We start from the raw sequence: 23,855 nt of genomic DNA on the forward strand, positions 1-23,855 counted from the left end.
CCGAGGATTGAATGTGAAACTCAAAATATTTTCCTATGTAATATTATTATAGATATGTACATGCACAAATCAGATGGTGCGATATGAATAAATCGGAAAAAGAGATGCACGTATACGAGTATATGGACAGGGAATCAGTTTGGATAACCCTTGTCCACGTCCATCTCGCGCCTATTCAAATTTAGATCCATAATCGAATAACAGCATCATGTTATACTTTGAAATTGTTTAATCTATAACAGATACCCTTTCAGTTATATCAAGAAGATCATTGATAACAGTTGATTGATTTATTAGAAATGTATTTTAATGTTTTATGTTATTTGCAGATCTATGATTGTTTTTGGTGAAATTTATTAACAACTTTTAAAGAATTGGAATGTCTCAGAGCTCGACATACTATAAAGACAAATGTCTTCTGTTGGAGACTCTATGGTACCCTCTACAGAAAAATAAGAAAATAAAGTTTAATAAATTGCAATATTCCAAACCGCTTTTCTTGATTTTCCTTCAACAGGAATGCTCAAAGCCGAACATTTGAAAGCTTAGGTCGTATAAAAAACGGAAAAGTTGAAAACCTTTATGACAGATAGAATAGAGAATGAAAACAGGGAAAGTGTGAAAAGAAACAACAGTTCGACCAAAGAACAGAAAGCAGCCATAGACCACCAATTGCACCAATGAAACGAGAACACTCTAGATATAAAAAAGAAGATGTGGTATGTTTGCCTATGAGACAACTCTCCACAAGAGACCTAATGACACAGAAATTAACAACTATAGGTCACCGTACGGCCTTCAACAATGAGCAAAGCCCATCTTACTTTTAATGATGTGTGCTGTCATATTTACGTATGCAAATGTGTACATTCAATATAATCTCTCTTTATTCTATAATTATTCAGTATGTAAATTTTTATTCACAGACTGTCTTTTGACTGATTAAAGTCTTGAATTCAATGTTTTACTGAACTTAGATCCATCTTTCTGGTTCGTACACAGGCAAAATTTGTTCATACTCATGTGAAACTTATCACGTAAGATTCACCTCAAACGAGATTATACCTGAAATTTACATAAAAAATATCTTATGAATATCACGTGAATTGAGAATCATATGAATTTCATGTAAATTTTACAAAACAAACTGGTATTTTTCCTGATTCTAGTTAAACTTGTAAATTAAGATGTTATTTGAATTACTTTATTTCAGAAATTAACATGAATTTCGTATGAAAATAGTTCATGAGATTTTCAGGTGAAATTCCAATGAGTGTCACATATGAGATTCACGTGAATCTTTGCAATCGCTTGGTCTATATGCCATTTTGTGCTTCTTTGTTATATATTTGTTTGCTTTTTCAGTGATTAAGATTTTAACACAATGTTGACTACTGTATTTTGACATTTTTACCTATTATGTCTGTTTGTTTTGTTCACGCATCGTTGTCAATATAAAGGAATTTTAATTTGATGCGACTGTCATACAAATGAGAGGTTTAGCTAGCTATTAAACAAGGTTCAATCCACCATTTTCTACATAAGAAAATGCGTGTACCAAGTCAGGAATATGACAGTTTGTTATCCATTCCTTTGATGTGTTTGAGGTTTTGCTTTTGCCATTTGATTAGGGACTTTCCGTTTTGAGTTCAGTATTTTTGTGATTTTACTTTTCACATGAGTTTCTTGTATACAATGTAAGCGTTTCAATGTGAAATTTCCTTGTAAACTGGTTTTTGTTGTCTCAAAATATTTCAAATGTGTTGAGCTTTCAACACTTCTGGTCAACATTAGTATGTCCTTAAGTTTCAAGATGTATAAATCTGAAGATGAATTCACATGAAGCATTCGTTCAGAACGCTTTAGTGTGTTCTACCTCCATCAAGAACTAAGAGCCAAAGGTTTAGAAATCCGAATAGGTTTATATATGTATATGTAAACATATTTTCATGCTAAGTGCTACTTGGTAAATGATTTAAAGGTCATGAAAGCCATTGTGTAAGATGACACACAACTTCGCGTTCCCATGAACAAATAAGGTGACAGATAAGTGTCTCCTGCTATCCAAATCTCTTTTTTCTCGTTAAATCACGTGAGAGTCAGAGGTTTTGTATGCTCTTTCATAAAAATTGTCATTACTAAGCAAAGGCAAGGACTCAGAATGCAGTTTTAACTAGAACTACTCATATTATGATATTGATAATGGCCTTGAAAAGTTTTGGTTTTATTTTTCAATTTTTTTTATTTGGTGACAAATATAATATATTTCTTCTCTTTCATAAAAAATGCATTACTCAGCAAAGAGAAGGACTCGAGAGTTTTATCTAGAACTACACATCTCTATGATATTGAAAAGTTTTTGAAATTTGTTGATGGCAATACTTCTCCTTAATCGACGTGAAATCGTTAATCATTCGTTTTGATTCATAGAAATGCTTTCATTAACAGGAAATATTTCATTAAACATTAATATGCTTTTATTCCTATTGCATTGTCGAAAACACGGTAATTGACTTTTAATCTGAGCAGAAATATTCATTCCGGTAGCGAACCATTTTTTAAGAAACTTTTTCGAAGAAACTTTGAATATCCTTCTAGCTTCAGTTAAGTTAAGACAAGCATACTAATTACTTCGATCAACAGTAAAAGTGATCTAACTTCTATTCAGTTTTATATAAAAAAAAAAAAAAAAAAAAAAAATGGAGAGGTTATCATTCGGTGTTGTTGTTTTTCTAATTTTCGATGTAAAATTATTTGAGAATCTACTTTGATTTTAAAAGCTGTATATTTTTATTTAAGCTTGTTTTCGATCAATCATAAAAGTGTATCTGTGAAACTAAATCATTATCACTATGAAATGTCGTCAGGTCGTCTTTTTATAGAGTTGTTTCCAATAGGATGTCAAAGTCTCGACATGTCCATAATAGTCTCAAGATTTTTTTTTTAGAAAGAACCAGAATTATGAATTCATATACGACCACATGAGCACCAAGGAACCAATGGTTTAATAATCTCTCAAAGATAAGGATGGATTAGCCAAATAAACCAAATAATGATTCATTTTTATTTTTATTAAAAGTGATTTTCTGAAAGCAATAATTTTGAAAACCAATCTTTTTGTGCAATAATATATATCCAAAGGTATAAGTATTTATTCAGAATATAAGAGTGTCACTTGAAATTTGTTTCATAATCTTTTTTCTTATTTCATTGTATATAATTTGGATTAGTCTTATGGTGAGTTGCTCTTTTTTATTTATTTTTAATCATTCAGGTACAAACAGAATAATAGATATTGGTTTTCTTTAATTTTGAAGAAGAAAATAAGCTACATAGTATCCATTAGAATGTGTACAAACGATATAAGTTTATAAGCTGAGGGAAAATACAAAAACGTTTTACTAACGCAAAAGTACTATTGATTTCACCTTGCATCAGTTTTATAGACGGTCTAAGAAAAAAAATAGATATGACTTCTCACTATAGATATAGAGCGAAGAATTCACCTATACATAGACCATATACAAGACTAGTATTAATACCCAGAATAAATATGGCTCATCTTTATAGTCAAAATAAATATGACTTATCATTATAGTTAGAGTATCTATATATGGGCAGATACATACATGTATATAATGTCTCTGATGTAGGGAAATGTGATTTTAAAGAAAATTGAAAATGAAAATTCTTTCATTTTTTAAATATTCCGTATGTATCATGCAACAATGTATAACACATTATTTCCTTGTAAGCAAACATGTAAAGAACAGGAAGTAAAATGATAGAGTTGTATATCAGGCTGCAACAAATGTCCATCGTGCTTTAATGTAGCAAAATACATTAAAGCCTTAGATGGACACTGTTAAGAATTTTAGGTTTGAAATACTCCTTAACTTAGTATTTGAGTTGACCTTCCCACTGTTTGGATTCGAGCGCCGCTGATGAGTCGTATATGTAGACGTTTGCTGTACCAAATTATAAGCCTGGTATTTTTTTTTAAAAGGACATCAGTATTATAAAATGAAGGTGCAACGATACCATACCAAGATATCTGTTTTCTTTAGTTTTTATGCGACTGTCATACAAATGAGCGGTTTAGCTATATAACTATAAAACCAGATCATGAGAAAATGTCTGTACCAAGTCATGAATATGAAAGTTGTAATCCATTCGTTTGATGTGTTTGAGTTTTTGATTTTGTCATTTGTTTAGGGACTGCCGTTTAGAATTTTCATCGGAGTTCGATATTTGTGTTATTTTACTTTTTTCAGAAAAGCTTTTATCAGTTAAACCTTATTGAATCTTTGTTATTTATATTCCTTTCAAAATAGTGTTTGAGTGTTTGCGACCACAGAACAAGGAAAACTTGGAACTAATCGATCCAAAACTTAATAAACAAAAAGTCTTATTATCCTGAGGTTTGCAAAACGGAGTTGCTTTGTAACCATACAATTGAGATCAAAAGGGGCATTGAGTGCTTGAACAACTAGTGTTACCCAGACACATGTACATGCGGATGTCTTAAGTAAGGAGCCTAGTCAGTGGACAAATTCATTTATAACTATTTTTTTAAGCATGAGGGCAATTAAGAACAAGTCAGACATATTTTTCGAGTTGTTTGTATGTGGTATGGTCTTTGTTCATTGTTAAAGGCCGTACAATAACCTATATATAGTTCAGTTGCCAACTTCTACGTCATTTGGTTTCTGTCTGATGAAGAGCTGCCCAATTGACAATCATTCCACAACTAAATTTTATATTTGATTTCTGCATATTAGGTCCGAGTTCACAGTTAATTCGTCATTTCTTTTAGACCATAAATGAAAATTAAAAAAATCTACTATAAACAGGGCACGGGCATGAAAATAAGTAGCTCGTTTCGTGTATATTTTAGTCTATAGACGCCATCTAATTAACTACCGAGTTGACCTCCAAAGTCATCCGATGACCATATAAGCGATGTAAACATAAATATAGATATAAATAGATTAAGCAAACTTGTGCTGTTGGATTTTTCTAGGTCAACTTAATTTGAAAAATTATTGTTTATCATCGTTTTCACCTGTATAAGAATGATTTTTTTGGATCGAATAAGTTAATCAAATGATTTAACTTTGTTTTACTTTCAATGTTGACATTCTTTTCCTTTAAATAACTTTACACATACAATTCACGTGTTATCCATCTCATGCTAAGGGGTTAAATTGAAGTTCACATGAAGACGGATTCAATGAGGTCGAATTATTCACTTGCAAGTGAACAATTCATAATCAATGGGTTTTTTTAGCTTATTTTGACAAAATTGAACCATACTAGCTGCTAAATTCGAATTATTGTTTCACTATTTGCATTTCATTAATGATTGAGCAAAAAAAATATATTAGATATTTTTATATATATCTCGTAGCTAGTGCCCCTTTAAACTATTTTTGAAATTAAAAATAAAGACAAATGCTTGAATATAATTTGGAGTGAAGATGTGACATTTTTTTGTTTATACGATGGGGTTGACAAAGAAAACTAACCTACATAGAAGATCACTATTTATAATTAGTTATGAATAAGGTCCGGTTGACTGAGGTCGACGACCAAAGGATTGATTCATGATATTACGTGTAATAAAATAATTTCATTTTCAAATATTACTAATTTTAGAGTAAATTGCATAATTTTATTTATATACGATCTCCGAAAAATAATGAAATGCGTTTTCCAATATTAGCAACAAAAGAGCATAACAAAAATTCCGTACTCTAAGGCAAATTCAAAAAGATGAGTCCATAAAACAGACAAACTCAAACGCTATGAAGCAAAGGAACAAGTGAAAACATCTGCCATATTCCTCACTTGGCATTTTTCGAACAAATATGTCGGTTAAAATGGTTAAATAGTTTTAAAATTTTATTGCTAGCTAAAACTCCCAAATCATATGACAGTTGTTTATATTTATATTGACAAAATTTGGCGAGAAATTTATTTGAATAATATTCGAAGAATTAATTTCTTTAAGAATGTTAAATACTTTATGAATAGCTCAATTTACACATAAAATGGAAAATATATGAATAAGTAAAACATTTATTATTAGCTGACTATTTATCAAAATTAAAGGTAGCGCCAGGTGGTTTCAGTTCTCTACTACAGTTTGACAAGCAATCACTCTATCTGACGATTGCTTTAAGATTTAAGATTTTATATAAATTTTATCTCACAATTGAACGTTTATAATGATTTTATCGAAGTCCTTTAAAAAAAGTAAAATTATGTCATACAACCACTATACCAAACATATTCCAGATCATCTCTGAGAAGTTGCTGAAATAACTATTGCACACTCATAGGCAAAATATTAAAAATGGCTCTTTGATGCTGATCCAATTGTATTTATAATGTTCATGAATATTTTCCAAATACAACATAAAACTGTTATGTTCCTAATTTCTGATCATAATATGCTGCAAGATTTTCAAACTGATACTTTTGACTATCTCAAGGTCCATATTTATTTCGTGGGAATAAATGTAAGATATTATTAGAAGAATCAAATTATATTTTATATTTACGCCACGATACTGGCTGAAATCGTTAAAATCTACATCAACCTATTTCTCAGTGTAAAATCTTGTAATGAATTAAGATAAAACCCTGTGGGTTCTTTTATGTTAGCCCAAACTCCCGCCAATATTTACAGCAACCCAATATACTTTCATTTACCCTCGGTCGTTATCGAATGCCCCCTCCTGATGCAAAGGACGCTTATCTCCGACTCTGTGACTACAGTTTTCAATTATTATAAAACATTTATACAGATCTAACGATAATATTTATTAATTTCATATTCTCCGATCTTCGATAACTGTTGTGAATATATATTTGCGTAAAACTTCCTACGTTAGTGTATGTTGGCAGCATGTTACTAATGTTTTGCTGAAGCCATTTCAGATTGTTTTATTTTAAATAGAGTTGGTAATCACCTTTTGATTTACTATGCTTTTATGCAGTTTAAATCTTCATTCATTGTATGCAGATGGATATCTTTAAGAGTACTTTGTTCTTAAGTCAGTTTGGGTACAATTATTTGATTTTCCTGAGTGAAGGAAGTTTTTTTTTATCCTAGAAATGGGGAAAACACACGAACATGAATTTTCCGCAACACAAAATGGAGGAAATATATGTGTACAAAATTGGAAATAATTTGACGTGGGGAATATTTCAACCGAAAAAAAAATCCTAGCTCCCCCACTGAATATCAAATGGCCGTTCCCTTAAATGAATTGATAAAAAAAAAGCAATTTGATAAACTGGGCCCAGTTTCACGAAGCTGTCTTAGGACTAAGACATGTCTTAGGATGGTCTTACGACATATCTTAGTCCTAAGTGGGTTTCACAAAGCGGTCCTAAATTAGGACATCTCTTAAAGTTGGTCATAAAGTTAGGACAACGCGAGAGGTGTCTTATGATGGTCTTAGGATAGTTATACGTTTATTTATATAAATTACACTCATTTTTTATATATTAATTTTGAAAAAAAATATCTTATTATTATCTAATTATCTATTCTCCTGTTCCTGCTTAAAACATATATACATTGGCGAATTATCAGGATTTGTCAACAATGAAAATTCGATGTATTGGTATAAAAATTGCACGATTTTATCTCTTAATCTTTTATAACCAATAAAGTCGAAATTGATTTCAACTCACTTGTACCAAAACAATGTCATTATTTTATATTCTTTTTTCTTAATTTTGCATTGAAAATTTCATATTTATATTGATGTATTGTTTAAAGATAATTTATATATAAATTACTTTTATTTTTTTATATTTATTTTGCAAATTATGTCATTATATTAATCAATACGTTTAGAATAATTTATGGTAAAACATACTACATTTACATGATTTTTTTCCGTAGATCATATTTATATTTGAAAACTTAAAGAACTTGCGACAGGTTTAGGATGTCTTAGCTAAGATGATCCTAAGACAGCTTCGAGACGAGGTCTGAGATATGTCCTAGGATAGTCATAAGAGGATCATAAGACATGTCCTAAGATATGTCTTATGACATGTCTTAGGATAGCTTCGTGAAACCGGCCCCTGGTCTTTTTTATGATCTGGAATATGATCAAAAAAGCAATAGACCAAAAAAAGTCGGCACCACGTCTCCTTTTATTTTTTTGTAAATGGCCGTCATATCTTAACGAATTTACTTCATTTTGAGAGTTGGAAGTTTAGGTAGACTTTTTTTTATTGTGTGACTGCCTGTTAAGTTTATTCGTCGCTTTGGTAGACTGGAGACCTCAAGTTGTACAGACATTGTCTATATAACTGCTAATGACTGTAATCAATTTTTGTTATTTTTGTTGTTTGGTTGCTGTTCTATTGACTTTGACACAACATCTCCTTTTGTTAATATGCATACTGTAAAGTTCCATATTTTAAAAGAACCAACATCAAATAGTTATATAATAAAACAGAGTAAACAAGTTTATAAGTTATAAATCTTATTCATAATAACTTCAACAAGTGATAAAAACTAAAAGTTTTGAAAATTATAAACTTGGAGATAAAAGATTTTTCAAAACCTATGTATTAGTTTTGTTTGCGAGACATACTATTTTGTGTAAAATTTTCATTTTCTAGTTATTTGAAGAGAAAGAGGACATGAGGTGTCCTATATCTATCCGAGGGTTGAAAAAAACTCACGGGTTTTATGAGTTTTGCCCAGCTATGTGGGAAATACTGGGAAAACCCGGGTTTAATCTGGTAATACGGGGCAATATTGCAGCTCTTTGCTAACAAAAAAATCTTACGATAAAAATCGAACTTTACAAGTATAGAGAATTATTATTTAGTTTCTTATCATTTTTTACTCTGCAAATGAATCTCAATGTTTGTATGCCAGTTTAAAATCTATATATTCTATGTAACAACTATACTGTGTAGATGCAATATGTCTTTTTAATATTCATTGTTGCAGACAAACCTTCTAACAACATTTCTCGGCATTGCCTGGTATAATATAGTTTTGTAGCCGGTATTGCCAAGTCACCTGGCTTCACGTCAGGGTAATACTTTGCCAACTCTGATTTATCTTTGTTTAATTTTTCTTTTTAAAACCCTACTATTATTATTACCCAAAAGCATATCTTGAAACGCAATAGATTTTGGTCATCAATAATTTTTTTAGGGTAATCGATCCCACAAAAATATGGATTATGGATAACGCGTAAATCATTACACTTTATATGGTGAATGAACTGAAGTGATCTTGTCATCGCAATTTGATTTCCCTTTTTAAAAGAACCGTAGGAGAAGTCCATGGATTTGTCTGCCGCAATGAGTATCGGCCTTTCAGATGTACAGACATGGATAAACCTCTATGTGTAGTTTGATTCCCCACTTAAAATACAGAATTCCATGCAAATGAAGGAAAGGCTGTAGAAAAAAACTATCCTGAAATTTTTTAGATGCAAGTGCAATCTCGGCATTTTTGTTTCCATACACACAAGTCGTTACATGACAAATTATTTTTAGGGATTCTTTTTCAAACCTTGGTATATTTATCAGTTTCATCATAACTAAATCCACTTTGTTTGTTTTTTCCTAAAAATAAATAATTTCAATTGTTTTCTCAAGTATTTAGATGACTAGTCTTCTGGTCTTAAGACAGACCTAGTTTTGTGTGGACTTTGACCTCTCGGCCCTTGTGACAATTTGTTATTAAAATTTAATGACTTTTAATTGCTTTCTTATGAGAAGATATATCCGATGCAGTAATATAGACAAATATAGACATCTCCACATGATCCGATGACACTTCATCCTAAGATACTTCAAAGGAATGTTTTAAGTGGACAATTAAGAAAAATATATAATCTTCATTCAAAATGACATGTAATAAAAAGTTACTCCAGATTGAGCAACATACACCCATGTAAGAAGAGGTTACCACAGATTGAGCAACATACACCCATGTAAGAAGAGGTTACCACAGATTGGGCAACATACACCCATGTAAGAAGAGGTTACCACAGATTGAGCAACATACACCCATGTAAGAAGAGGTTACCACAGATTGAGCAACATACACCCATGTAAGAAGAGGTTACCACAGATTGAGCAACATACACCCATGTAAGAAGAGGTTACCACAGATTGGGCAACATACACCCATGTAAGAAGAGGTTACCACAGATTGAGCAACATACACCCATGTAAGAAGAGGTTACCACAGATTGAGCACCATACACCCATCTAAGAAGAGGTTACCACAGATTGAGCAACATACACCCATGTAAGAAGAGGTTACCACAGATTGGGCAACCTACACCCATGTAAGAAGAGGTTACCACAGATTGAGCAACATACACCCATGTAAGAAGAGGTTACCACAGATTGAGCAACATACACCCATGTAAGAAGAGGTTACCACAGATTGGGCAACCTACACCCATGTAAGAAGAAGTCACTGCAGATAGAGCAACACACACGCCCACAAAAATAGAGGCGATGTAATGTGTTCCGGCCCCGGAAGGGTCGGCTACATATGCTGGAATTTTATAATTAATTTACAACAACAAACATCTTTGATTGTGCTGTATATACTTCTACAAACAGACATTTGAAAATACTAGTACATATATGCCAAAAAAACGATTCGAATAAAAACAATAAGGTTATAACAAAGCAAGAGAGAGAGAGAGAGAGAGAGAGAGAGAGAGAGAGAGAGAGAGACTCACATAGAGAGCGAGAGATAGGGACAAATATAATTATCTTCTAAACATTATATATACTAGTACTCTAAAATCTCTGGTCCGAATATCTCTTGAAACCTCACTATATAAGTACTGTAATGCAGAAACTCCAGAAAGACAAACAAGTCATGTGGTACATGTAAAAGATTTTTTACAGCCGTCTACTTTCATTAAATATATATTAGTTGAAATATGCCTCTGCTCGTAATTCAATTCTCTAAAGATTACCTTAGCTGTATTCGGCAAATTTTTAGCAATTTTTGGTCCTCAATGCTCTTCAACTTCGTATATTATTCGGCCTTTTTTAACTTTTTTCATTCGAGCGTCACTGGTGAGTCTTTTGTAGACGAAACGCGCGTTTGGCGTAAATACAAATTTCAATCCTATATATATAGTATCTATGATGAGTTTAGCAAGAACAGCAAAACTATAACTTTCTATATAATTTGTCTATTGGGTTTATTTTATTAAGATTCACTGATTCAGATTTCATGAAAAATGCAATGGCAGTCAGTAAAAAAAATTGAAAAAAATGAAATTGTTAAATGCATTTTGTAGTTTTGTCTAATCTTTAATATCTCAAAATAAATTTTATGGGATACATCTATGGAACAAGGAATAGACATATATATAGAAATTGTAACAGTCATGCATGTTGTATTTATCATATACAATTCCATGCGGTTTTAACTCCACTTAATGGACAGTGCCCTCTTAAGACAATTATTTGTTTAAGTTGTTAATAAGGAGAATAAAATTTGTACATATTTTCTAAGTACGTATATATTTAGTGGGATGAAAAACCCAGATTTTCATAAGAAGGACGTCCGATATGAATCATGGTGTTTTCATAAGAAAGCAAACTAAATGAATTTCTTTGTAAAATTACATATATAGACATATATACACGCATGGAGATGTTTTAGTTTACAGTGTCTCGTTTGGTTGCTGTTTCATTTGGCGTTTTCTGCACATCTCCTTTCAGTCGAATTTTTTTTTCTTCAGTTATATCAAATTAAAAATATTTCTATATAATCTAAAATGCTTTGATATTATTTTGGATCACGAACTATGAAGTCATAAATATTAAAAATGTGTATAATTCATTTCTTATTTCTCTCTTATTCCGTAACAGAAAAAAATATTGAAAAATTAAAGAACTCTTTATTTGATGTTGATTCACTTTTAAGTATATATGATATTTATTTAAATTGAAATTGTAAATGATATGATTTTATTACATTTAAGATTCTATTCTTCTCGTTGACTTTTACCATAAATTCTTTTTTATTTTTAAATTTTTTATGATGGATGGTATATAATAATGTGTCTGTCTAAATTAGTTTCAAAAAAGGCAAATTTCTGCTTTTGACTCTTTGTTTTACTTTGGTCGGTTTTAAATTGTAGAAGTTTGGCTTTTATTTATCCCAAAGACATGTAATGAGCATAAGTTGCTTACATCCTTTTCAGTTGGTCCCTGATATAGAGATGCACCACCAATAAAGAGTTACAAGAATATTTACAGTCGAGTTAGGCCACCTTTGTTTTGATTTGAGTAATAGAACCTGATTTTTAGAGGGAAAACCCCAGTATTTACGTTAAATGTGCACTACATGCGTCTCTTGTGGGGATTTGTCTCATTGGCAATCATACCACATCTTCTTTTTTTATATGCATACATGTATATATATTTATATATTCCACAAGATCATTATACTATCATATGGTGGTTTGTTGAATGTTAGCCATTTCAGCCCTATGAATTGAAACGTATTATATATACCACTTTAAGCATGCAAAATAGTCTACGTTCTTTACGTATAAAACAGATAACCGTGTGTTATTTACTATAAGGCGAAATTTCAATTAAATAAGCATGTCTTATAAAACCGATTCTGACATTATATAACTCTGCAATGGAAGCAAAAATAAAGATAAAATGGTGACAAACATTAACATTAAAGAACGAGAAATGGATTGATTAAATGGAGTTTCCTTCACGTCCAGTAACACATATTTCAGACATATTCAGATCGAAAACAAAATATAAAAGCATCAAATTAGACAATAATTAGGTAATGTTAATTTAGAATAGTGAAATGCATACGTTTTCTGAAATGAACCTTTCTAACAGATTTCAAATGAAGCGCATTAAAACAACTATAGGTCTTGTACCAATAGATGTATAATAGTCTTATAGACAATATATGATGATATTAAGTAAATTACAGGTACCACAGTCGGGTTCAACATTCTTTATGTCTTTGTCCCGAGTCAGGAGTCTGTAGTTCAGTGATTCTCGTTGGTGTTCCCAATTGAATTGTATCAGTTTTTTCATGTTGGTGCCTTTGAAAGCCGATCATACGGTAAGGGTTTTGCTCAGTGTTGAAGGCCGTATGGTCTTCTATAATTGCTTTAATCCACTCCACTTCATTTTTTACTCTGGTGGGTGTTTTTTTCTCATTGGCAATCATATCCATAATCTTCTAATTTATACTGATACCGAAATTGGGCATCCATGGTGAACAAGTATTTAAATGTCTTAGTAAATGTTTTGTTTTAAAAAAAAATATTCATTATTAACGGACATTTTCCCTTTGTTTACGAAAGGATGGTGTATACATGTGTTTAAGTATAAGTAGTACTTTTTAAGGGTATACTTGTGTTTACCGCATTACTAATTCCATTCAAGCTTTGGAAGCGTAAAATCTTATTGAATAGATTTGATCAATTATGTTCATATACAATAATTAAATTCGTTGTCGCAATTAGACGTTATTTTGACCAAGACATTTTCGACATGTATGCATATACGTCATGTAAGTGTTCAAGAAAAATGTATTTGTATATCTTATATAATCCAATTGTTTTTTTAACATTAAACGAAATTATGTACAGAAACATGCTTCAAACTTCTATTTTTCTTTGAGTTTGGAATAGATACATCTTTGATGCTCAGCCGTTCAATATAACTGAAAAATAAATGAAATCATTTATATTATACTTCAAAAATACACAGGACGAAAATAGCTCTTCTTGTTAAATCGTGATATTGTGGGAACGGATTAAGAAAATGTATAGATTGTCCCTTCTCGGGCTCCGTAGATATTTTACTGATTTTGGTCACACAAATACAAATACAATATCTTAACACCATGTTTGCATTCTTATCATATTTAACATATGAATAAAAGTGATAGATGGTAGGGATGATATATAACATTACAGTCAGTTACCAATTAAATATGCGAGTATTTGAAATTAACTATGTTTTGATTTTATTTTTTAAGTGAGAAAAGGTTTAAACATATTTTATTATATTTTCGAAATTTGTAAAAGTTCATTGTGCTAGTGAGAAAGATGTTTCTTTATTTAAGGAATTGGGAAAATGTATTCTACAAAATATGTCTTTAAAGATGAATAAAAATATTGCGCGAGTAGTGAAATAGGTATTTGCATTCATTTTACTACAAAAAGATTAAGCGCCAAATAAAATTTTAATTGATAAAACCAAAACAAGACGTTTTCCACTTTAAGGCATAATGAAAAAATAGAAAATTAACGCACGGTAAATTTTATCGTCAAATATATTTGCGATTTTTAAGTTGAATTTTGTTTTAATAGTAAATATAAGTTTTAAAGAAAATAATTATATTCATTTGCGTAAAATTAATGCATACATTATTTGATTTGCCAAAAACACTTTTTATATAATTATATACTTCAAACAATTTTTTCCCAAAAAATGAAATTTATCCTGCGTTATTTTTAAGCAATTGTGCGATTTTCACAGGAAAATTTTCAAATCAGCGTCCACTTAAAAATATCCTATATTATTATTATTATTTCCCAAAGGTTTTCCTGGAATAGACATTTAGATACTTAAATGTAATATTTTGAATAATTGATACTTTATCATTATTGATTAACAAATACTTGATAAAACACGCCCATACATCTATATTAATAAATCAAAATACTTTCAATCGGAAATATATAAATTCAATTATTAAAAAATACTTACTACCGCAATGAAAGAATTATTAGCATATCAGCATTATCATTAAAACAGAATTTCCCTAAAACAGATTTTTATATTTCTTGAGTGTTAATGACATAAAAAAAAAAAACTTCTATTTTTATCATTATTCGGACATTTATACTTATGACCAGGCATATTAGACATTCATTATACATTCAGAGATATTCAGTCTACAAAAAATGTTATAACTATTTGCAAATAAATATATCTAGGCTTACTTATTTTACATTACTTTGAATTAACTAACTGTTTTATGTTAATTTTTTCAGCTTATTATTTACAAGATGTATCATTTGGTCTCTGGTAGAGTCTGAAAGTTGTCTCATTTGCAATCATACCACATCTTCTTATATTTATATATTTAATTTAAGAGTGCCGAAACTATTATGTATAAATATATAATAATTCAAGCACAATTATTCCTTCTAATCAAAACCATCTTAGATGAAGAATACAATATAAATTGAAGTATCTAATTTTATGGTAAAAGAATGTCAATACCTTTCTATTATTATACTTGAGTAATTAGCTTCAAATGATACTTAACTTATCAGCACTTAATATTCGTTCTCCTACTGGCTATATGGTGTGAAAAGCCCTCGTATGTACGAAGATAAACTAAATGATTTGAGATTTCACATAGTAAGTAAATACTTCTATTACCCTCTTAACATTTATGTTTATTTATACCCTACGTATACAATAATATAAATTCTATAAGATTCTTTCTTACTCTCTCTCTACATGTTCAAATTCGGAAATAAGGAAAATAGTTTACTAAGACGGTTGTTCTTAAGCTAAGTTTTGACCTACTGAAAAAGCGAGAATTTTTCGGAGATAATTATTTAAAGATTATTAATTCTATAGGACTCTATCTCGTTCTGTATAAATATATATACTAAAATAAGGAAAATATTTTACTAAGATGGTTGTTTTTAAGCTAAGTTTTGACCTTCTGAGAAAGTGTGACTTTTTCGGAGATAATTTTTAATTAGATTATAAATTCTATAAGACTCTATCTCGCCCTGTATATATTTATATATATGCTAAAATAGGCAAAACATTTTACTAAGACGGTTGTTTTTAAGCTTAAGTTTTGACCTACTGAGAAAACGTGATTTTTTCGGAAATAATTATTTAAAGATTATTACAAGTTATATATTTATTTCGTGGAAAGGGGAAGACTTCCTCTATAATCAGATTGATCCAGCCAAACCGTGTGTAAAACCGGACACGGGCGTAAGGTTATCATACATCCCTTTCTCTAATTTGGAAAATCAAATCCGGAAACTTATACTTGTTAGTTTCCGTACCAGAGAATCATAGCGTTTATCCACAAGAAATGACGCATTCGTCTCACTAATTATCAAAATATGTCGATTCAAATTTTCACCCTTACATTTTTCCATTGTTTAAAATTTTAAATATTGAGTCTTTTGTAATACATTTTTTGTTATCCAAACACTACAGATTTTTACATACAAAAATTCGCGTTAAAAGAGTAGCAATTCAATCAGTCAGGAAGAGATTTTACTTGAAAAATCGCAAAGAGGGAAGAAAAAAGGTATGAAACCGAAAACAAGATAATTATGAAAAGAAACAAAGACTCTTAAACTGAAAACAAATTTATAAGGATAAAGGGAGAGCAGACTTCAAATACAAAATTATTACCCTTTCCATTATATTATAACGTAAAACTATTAACAAAAGGTGAAATAATTAACAAGAATTTTTTATGAAATTTATTTTCATGCATCAAAAGTTTTAAACAAACAAGGACCTGCTTGCATTCCATGAATGTAATTCTAACCTACGAGTATGGAAGTCGTGTTGCCACTAACACCCATTTTATTTCATTGGTTCTGAAATACAGACAAAATATAAAATGGACTGTGTGTTTTATGTTAATGAAACAAAAACCCAACGACATATAAAAGTACAAAACCATTAGAAGTTCCAAATCATAGATCGTCTTTAACATGCAGTAAAAAGAATAAACCTTAACGAAACTTATAGCTCTAAATCCCATTTATCTTGCATCTGGGCAGCCGCACGAACATCATCTTCGCAAGCCAAGGGTTACTATCCATCCTGTCCAGAGGAGGGGAGTGTATAGTAACCCTTGTTTAGCTAAGATGCATGAACAAAAGTGTTTACTAAAGTTAAGACTTATCTCCCATTGACAAAGTACGCCATTCGAGTCCTGCTTGTTTTGTTAGAGTTCACCCTTTTTTTTCTTTTACGAACTTTAGTACTGACCGAGTCCTTTTTTCTTAACCATTGGATAATTCAATATATACTATGCTGCCTATAGGACTTATGGTCCATTTCTAAAGCTTCATTTCCCCATTTAAGCAATCAATATTTTAAGACTGCCCATCAACTATATACATCATACCAGGTCATACACAAACATTCATTCAGAAAATTTATCGACATGTGGTGATGATTTAAATTTTCTGGAAGTGAATTTCCCTTTTCTCGGCATTTAATTGAATATACCTTCGTGCATGTCATGTATCTATACATAACAGTTCATTCACTATACCAGAATACCAGAGTGTTTCGATACAATTTCTTCATTGACAAATATATGACATAGCTATTATAGAAAATATCCTTTCCTGATCTGCTACATACAATTCAAATACCTATATTTTATATATTATAATTAAACATCTCAGTTTATGCACTCTTGAAGAGTCGGTGTCAATATATGTCTTTCTTGACAGAGTGGAATAACTATAGGAAGATGTGGTATGAGTGCCAATGAGACAACTCTCCATCCAAGTCACAATTTATAAAAGTAAACCATTATGGGTCAATGTACGGCCTTCAACACGGAGCCTTGGCTCACACCGAACAGCAAGCACTGTTCCATTACATTCTTAGTAATAAAGATTTGGATTGGTATCACAGTGAACATTTTTATGATGACAAATATAAGGTTAGCACATGTAAATCCTTCATCAAAGTACAATCTAGAACAAAAGGTAGAAATCCAAATCCGATTGTAAGCATCAAAACACGAATGGGAATAAAAAGTCCTAACATAACAGTCGTCTGAAAACCTTGCTTTCCGAGTTGTAACACGATATAGGTGCTTCAATCGAAACAAAATATTCTTGAGCACCTTATAACAATATCAGTATATTCGGAGGCCACGGATTTAGAGGATTTTATGCAAATTATTTAAGGGATTATGTGGGCTTTTTTAGGGGGTAGCAGTTTTGTATTGTAGTTCTAACAGTCCGTTACAGTTCGATTTCCTTAGAAATAGTTAATTTAGTACTCGGTCAGTCATTCAAAACACTATTGTGAAAACCAAGCATTTTTTTTTTGTAAGGCCACATTGCTGTATGCCTTTATCAGCATTTTATACGGCTACATTACTTGATGATTTTATCAGTATTTTTTGTACGTCTACATTGCTGCATGATTTTATCAGCTTTATTTTTTAGGGGGTAGTAGTTTTATATTGTAGTTCTAACAGTTCGATATCCTTTAAGTAAGTTAGATATATAGTTAAATTCAGATTTGTCAAGCCACATTGTTGGATGCCTTTATAAGCATTTTATAACGCTATATTGCTGGATGCTTTTATCAGCGTTATATGTGAGGCCACATTGCTGCATGCTTTTGATATGATAATAAATGTATACGTAATATCGGCATAATCTTGAAATGTTTCATTCGGATTTTCTTTTGTGTTCAATTCTGGTTTTTTATTTAAACACTACGGGGTTTTGAACTGGGTTGGTGAAATAAGAATTTATAATATAACGATTTAAATATGATTAAACCAACAACTGTTGACAGTTATTATACATAATATTTTTGATAGCATAGACGATTTTGAGGTCGCCTCACTTATTAAAACAAACCGTCAAACAAAAATCATTTCCGCTTTCTACTTGAAATGAACCAAAGATCTTGTTTCAATTAATTTCGTCTTAATAAGACTTATGATTGATACCAGGAGGGAGGGATAGGGGTGTATTACGGAATTAAGATATTTGCCTTTAATGCCGCTATTAATTTACCGACCTTTATTGCAATCATTTAGCATAATTATTCTGAGCATGAAAAAAAATATTATATTTATTAATAATTATTAGTGGGATTTCCATCTAATTCTCTTCATTCTGGTTGTTTACTAAATGTAATATAACGTGCATCACTACACGCACAATGCAAAACATATATACTGTATGATGATAAGTCAGAAATTTATACTGAAGAAATGATACATTCTCATTCAAGTGTCTCTCGTCCGTATAACGTTACTTATTTCAACATACTTGACGGTGACCTTAATCTCTGTCTTCAATGAGCATGCATTGTTGGTTATCTGGCCAATTGACAATTGAAAGATATTTCTTTTATTTTATATTATAAATTTCCTTAATTCCATTATTTTCGGTTGACTTGCCAATTGAAAATTGCAATATATTTCTTTATTTCAATTTAAACATGTTCTTTATTCCATCATTGTTGGTTGTCGCTGCTTTTTATCTAAAAATAACTTAAGTCCTATTACATTGCACAAACGCTCACGCTGTACGTTTAAGGCAATATAGAAATTTATTTCAATTTAAACAGTTTCTTTATTCCACCATTGTTGGTTGACAGACAAAATGACAATTGCAAGAAATTTCTTCATTTTATACAAATATTTCCTTTATTCCCTTCAGAATGAAAAAAGAAATTTTGGTGTAATAATATATGACACAAAACCCACAAAAGCATTTGGCAAAACCATAGTCAGTGCATGAATCGTTTTTGTTGCTGCTTTTCATCTAAAAATAACTTACGGCCTACAACATTGCATAAACTCTCACGCTGTACGTTTAAGGGCATACGATACAGTTACAGGGGAGAAACCATATCGGAAAAAGATTCAGTTTTCGACTGATTTTTATCATTCAAACTTATTTAACTTGAAAATGAGTTCATGGACCCCTCTTTTTTAAAATGTTATTTGGTTTGATTACGCGAGAAGATAATGTGTGCCAATTATCAAGCGTAAATAGTGCAATTTTTTTTAAATTTGATAAATATACAGCAAAAAATGATGTTTTTTATTCATTCATGAACATTTGATAAATATGAGTTATTTCTGAATAAAAAATGTATTATTTTTTTAAGATACTTATAAAAAACTTATAAAAAGTACAAATTATTAAACAAAAACAATTTGTGTTTAAAACAAAAAAGTTATGTCTTTTTTTCGAAAGAGAAAATATACGGCCAAAATTCCGAATTTTGAGCAAACATACAAAATTTCGACCTCATTTCACTCAAAAAGTAGCGCATGAAGGTATATTTTTTATAACATATTTGATTTAATCAGGTAAAAAATAGTCTATATGGAAATGTTTATTAAATGTAAATACGGGATCAAAACTGTATCGTATGCCCTTAAGGCAGTCCTGTCACTTGCATTGTTAGAACAGAGTTCCTTGCTATAGATGTTTATAAAATCACATCTCGGGATTAAGTAACACAGTGCTGAGTAACATAAACAATAACAGACGATAAAATTTAATGAAATCCAACAAATACACTTATGATATACCTGACGTTTTCGTAGTAGAGAGAGTAAAGATACAATGCAAACATTTAGACAACCACGAGTACAAACATTTAGACAACCGCGAGTACAGACATAAAGACAACCACGAGTACGAACATTTAGACAACCACGAGTACAAACATTTAGACAACCACGACAGCAAACATTTGAACAACCACAAGTATATGATGATACATGTCAGCAAATTAATCTTTTCAGGGATACGAACAAGTCGATTTATAAAATAAATAAAAACATAATTAAATTCTCTAAAATAATGATAAAATAGGTAGAAGATAAATTGTTAGTTGGTTTCTTTGTGCCCAGTGGCAAATACTCCATACATGTTCAGGATGACAAATACTCCATACATGTTCAGGATGACAAATACTCCATACATGTTCAGGATGACAAATACTCCATACAAGTTCAGTGACAAATACTCCATACATGCTCAGTGACAAATACTCCATACATGTTCAGTGACAAATACTCCATACATGTCCAGGATGACAAATACTCCATACATGTTCAGGATGACAAATACTCCATAAATGTTCAGGATGACAAATACTCCATACATGTTCAGTGACAAATACTCCATACATGTTCAGTGACAAATACTCCATACATGTTCAGGATGACAAATACTCCATACATGTTCAGGATGACAAATACTCCATAAATGTTCAGGATGACAAATACTCCATACATGTTCAGTGACAAATACTCCATACATGTTCAGGATGACAAATACTCCATACATGTTCAGTGACAAATACTCCATACATGTTCAGGATGACATGTTTCAGAATAGACATGAAAAGGAAATTTGTTTCCATCGGAATTTGTCATCTGAAAGGTCGATTTGCATAATTAACTTTAACACTTTCGACTGTTGAATATACAAGTAAATGGAACCGTTTGTTACGACATAACTTGCTTTACTCTCCCTTTTCCCTTTAAACATTATTATCAATGTTTTTTTAACGTTTGAGTTGTTCTCTATTTTACAACGGCAGGGTCTTGTTATACAGTATGATGCGCTCATTGTTGAAGCCGTATGGTGACCGAAAGCTGCTTACTTCTACGTTATTGATCTCTGGTGTATAGTTGTATTATTAGCAAACGTATCACGTCTTCTTATCTTTATATGTTATATATTCTCTCTTGCTCTCTTTCTTTTCTTTTGTTGATTGTCTCTTTTTTATTACTTTTTCTTTTGACTGTGCTTTCTTATCTTACAATTTCTCTAACAGTGGGCTACCTCCGAAACAAATTTAGCAATGCCGAAACCAATGATAAATACATAATTAGCGGATAATTTTATAATTTTCTCAATAAACATAAACTAATTTGATAGGCATCTTTGATGATTAAACGGAAAAGTACGACTAAGTATATTTAATTCAAATATAAAAATTAGGAACCACGACTTATCTTATAACTGATAATACTCCTTTGAAATGATTTTACAATTTCAAAATAATAGCTATAAAATAAGTCTGATTGCTTATCTATCGAAAAATATGTCTTTATTTTCTGGCAAAAAATTCTACTAATTATTATTATTATTTTGAATATTATGTTTATAATAGTATGGTATTAAGATGAAAGAATAGTATGATAAGGGTTTCCATTAAATTGAAATTGATTTACAATTCCTTGTGGTGTCTGCTCGGGGGAGGATTAGTAGCTGCAGATAGTGAAGTTATCACTCATAAAATGTTTACATATTAAATTATTTTTCTACATATATCATTGTCACAAAACGAACACATAACATTTTTCTAGATAAATAGATATTTTATCTCGTTATGATGATTTTAGCATGAAATGGGTGTTAGTTGATTTATATTTATCCTTGCAAAGGTCAAATCCATTCAAATTTTCCAATATAGATATAACAAAACATTAAATTGTAAGTATATCATACAAGCACTGTTCCTTTGCTCTTGGAATGGTTATATCTCATGTGCAAGTAGTAATTTTGTGCAATGAATTGATCCACTATACCCTTTCCTATAAATTTTCTTCACAAAGCTGGACTCAGTGTTGACCCTTCTGGAGAAACTTGTATCATACCAAACTTTTATTGAATTTCAAATTGCTCATATTTAGTTTGCTTTGTTTGTGTTAAGTAGCTCTTTCCAGGGCATGTCAGTATTTGGTAAGACTTTTTAGAACTTTGATTTTCAATGCTTACCAACTTCGTATTTGATTTACCTTCCATTTTGTTTTACAAGTGTTGCTGCTTGTACTTGTGTATAGACGAACGCGTGTCTGACGTACCAAATTATAACCTTTATGATATATGTGATAAGTTTTTTTGGGGTACGCACGACATAATCTTCTTAATTAAATTTTGAAGGTCGAAGCCATTAAACATTTTTTTTCAAGGTTGCTAATGACAGAGAACATTTACTTTTTTTTTAATAAAAATAATCCTTACAAGATTAATCATCTTTAATATATTTAAGTGCAAAGGTACCTGTTTATCACGAAATAAATCGGTTAGAAGAAAGACTTGTATATGTAATAGTACTACACGTGAAAAAAAATCATGAATAACGTTACAGCATTTCTGAAATTATTCCAATATTTGAACCGAAGAAAAAATAAACAGAACACAGAATGGGTCATTTTGATTTTCCACAATGCACTAAATTATAAAAACTTAAAAATAACATAAACATTTAGGTAATAGCTGTTTCCTATGTTATTCCAATTCATGCACTAATGCTTAAGACCAGCTGAGGCCCTCCTCCGGTTGCGGGAAGACCCATTGGTGGCCTTCGGCTGTTGTCGGTTCTTTGGTCGTGCTGTTGTTTCTTTGACATATTCTAGATTCCCATTCTTTATCGGTTGTTCTTTGTGTTTTGGTTTTGGATGATGCCTTCAAAATTTATTTGATGCATATGAGTGGATAAAAATAATTCGCAGTCAATAAAAATGGCTATAAAAATGGATCGAAGTATTTTAAAAAAGCAAACCACAAAATGAAACAAATATATATTTATTTTGGTGAATTCGGGTATCAAATACAAATCATTTTTTGCAAAAGGGGCGAAACCTTGTTTTATCTATGTTCTACAGAAAACATGGTAACGCAAGGAAAATACAACTTTAATTCATCACAAAATTGCACATTTTATGATTCCCTGAATATACCTTACTAATGTATTAAGATGAACTCAGTAATACTTTCATTCAACGTTTTGAAAAATCAAAGACCTAGCAAGCAAGTAGTAAATATGCCTGTTTCCCAATCCAATTCAATTTATTTAAATAAAATATTGTTTAAACTAAGTAGTAAATATAGGTATTTGATAGAACAAAAACATTTGTTCTATGAACGGACGTACGGACGAACAATATGACTGCAATATAAGAAATATTCAAGCTCTTTTAAAAAATTACCATGGTGTTAAATATTTTTTTAATAAAATGATTAATAAGGCAAAATCAAAAG

General features: G+C 30.7%; 1 long non-coding RNA gene across 2 annotated transcripts in view; it reads left to right on the plus strand.

The window, feature by feature from the left end:
- Positions 1-3,128: 3,128 nt before the first annotated feature.
- LOC139519513 (uncharacterized) overlaps positions 3,129-23,855 on the plus strand; it is a 41,001-nt gene continuing 20,274 nt past the window's right edge. For both annotated transcript variants that reach the window (XR_011663613.1, XR_011663611.1), the window contains exon 1: positions 3,129-3,237. This is a non-coding gene — a long non-coding RNA (uncharacterized lncRNA). The remainder of the gene's footprint in view (positions 3,238-23,855) is intronic.

This window comes from Mytilus edulis, chromosome 4, assembly GCF_963676685.1.
Source record: "Mytilus edulis chromosome 4, xbMytEdul2.2, whole genome shotgun sequence".
Lineage (NCBI taxonomy): Eukaryota > Metazoa > Mollusca > Bivalvia > Mytilida > Mytilidae > Mytilus > Mytilus edulis.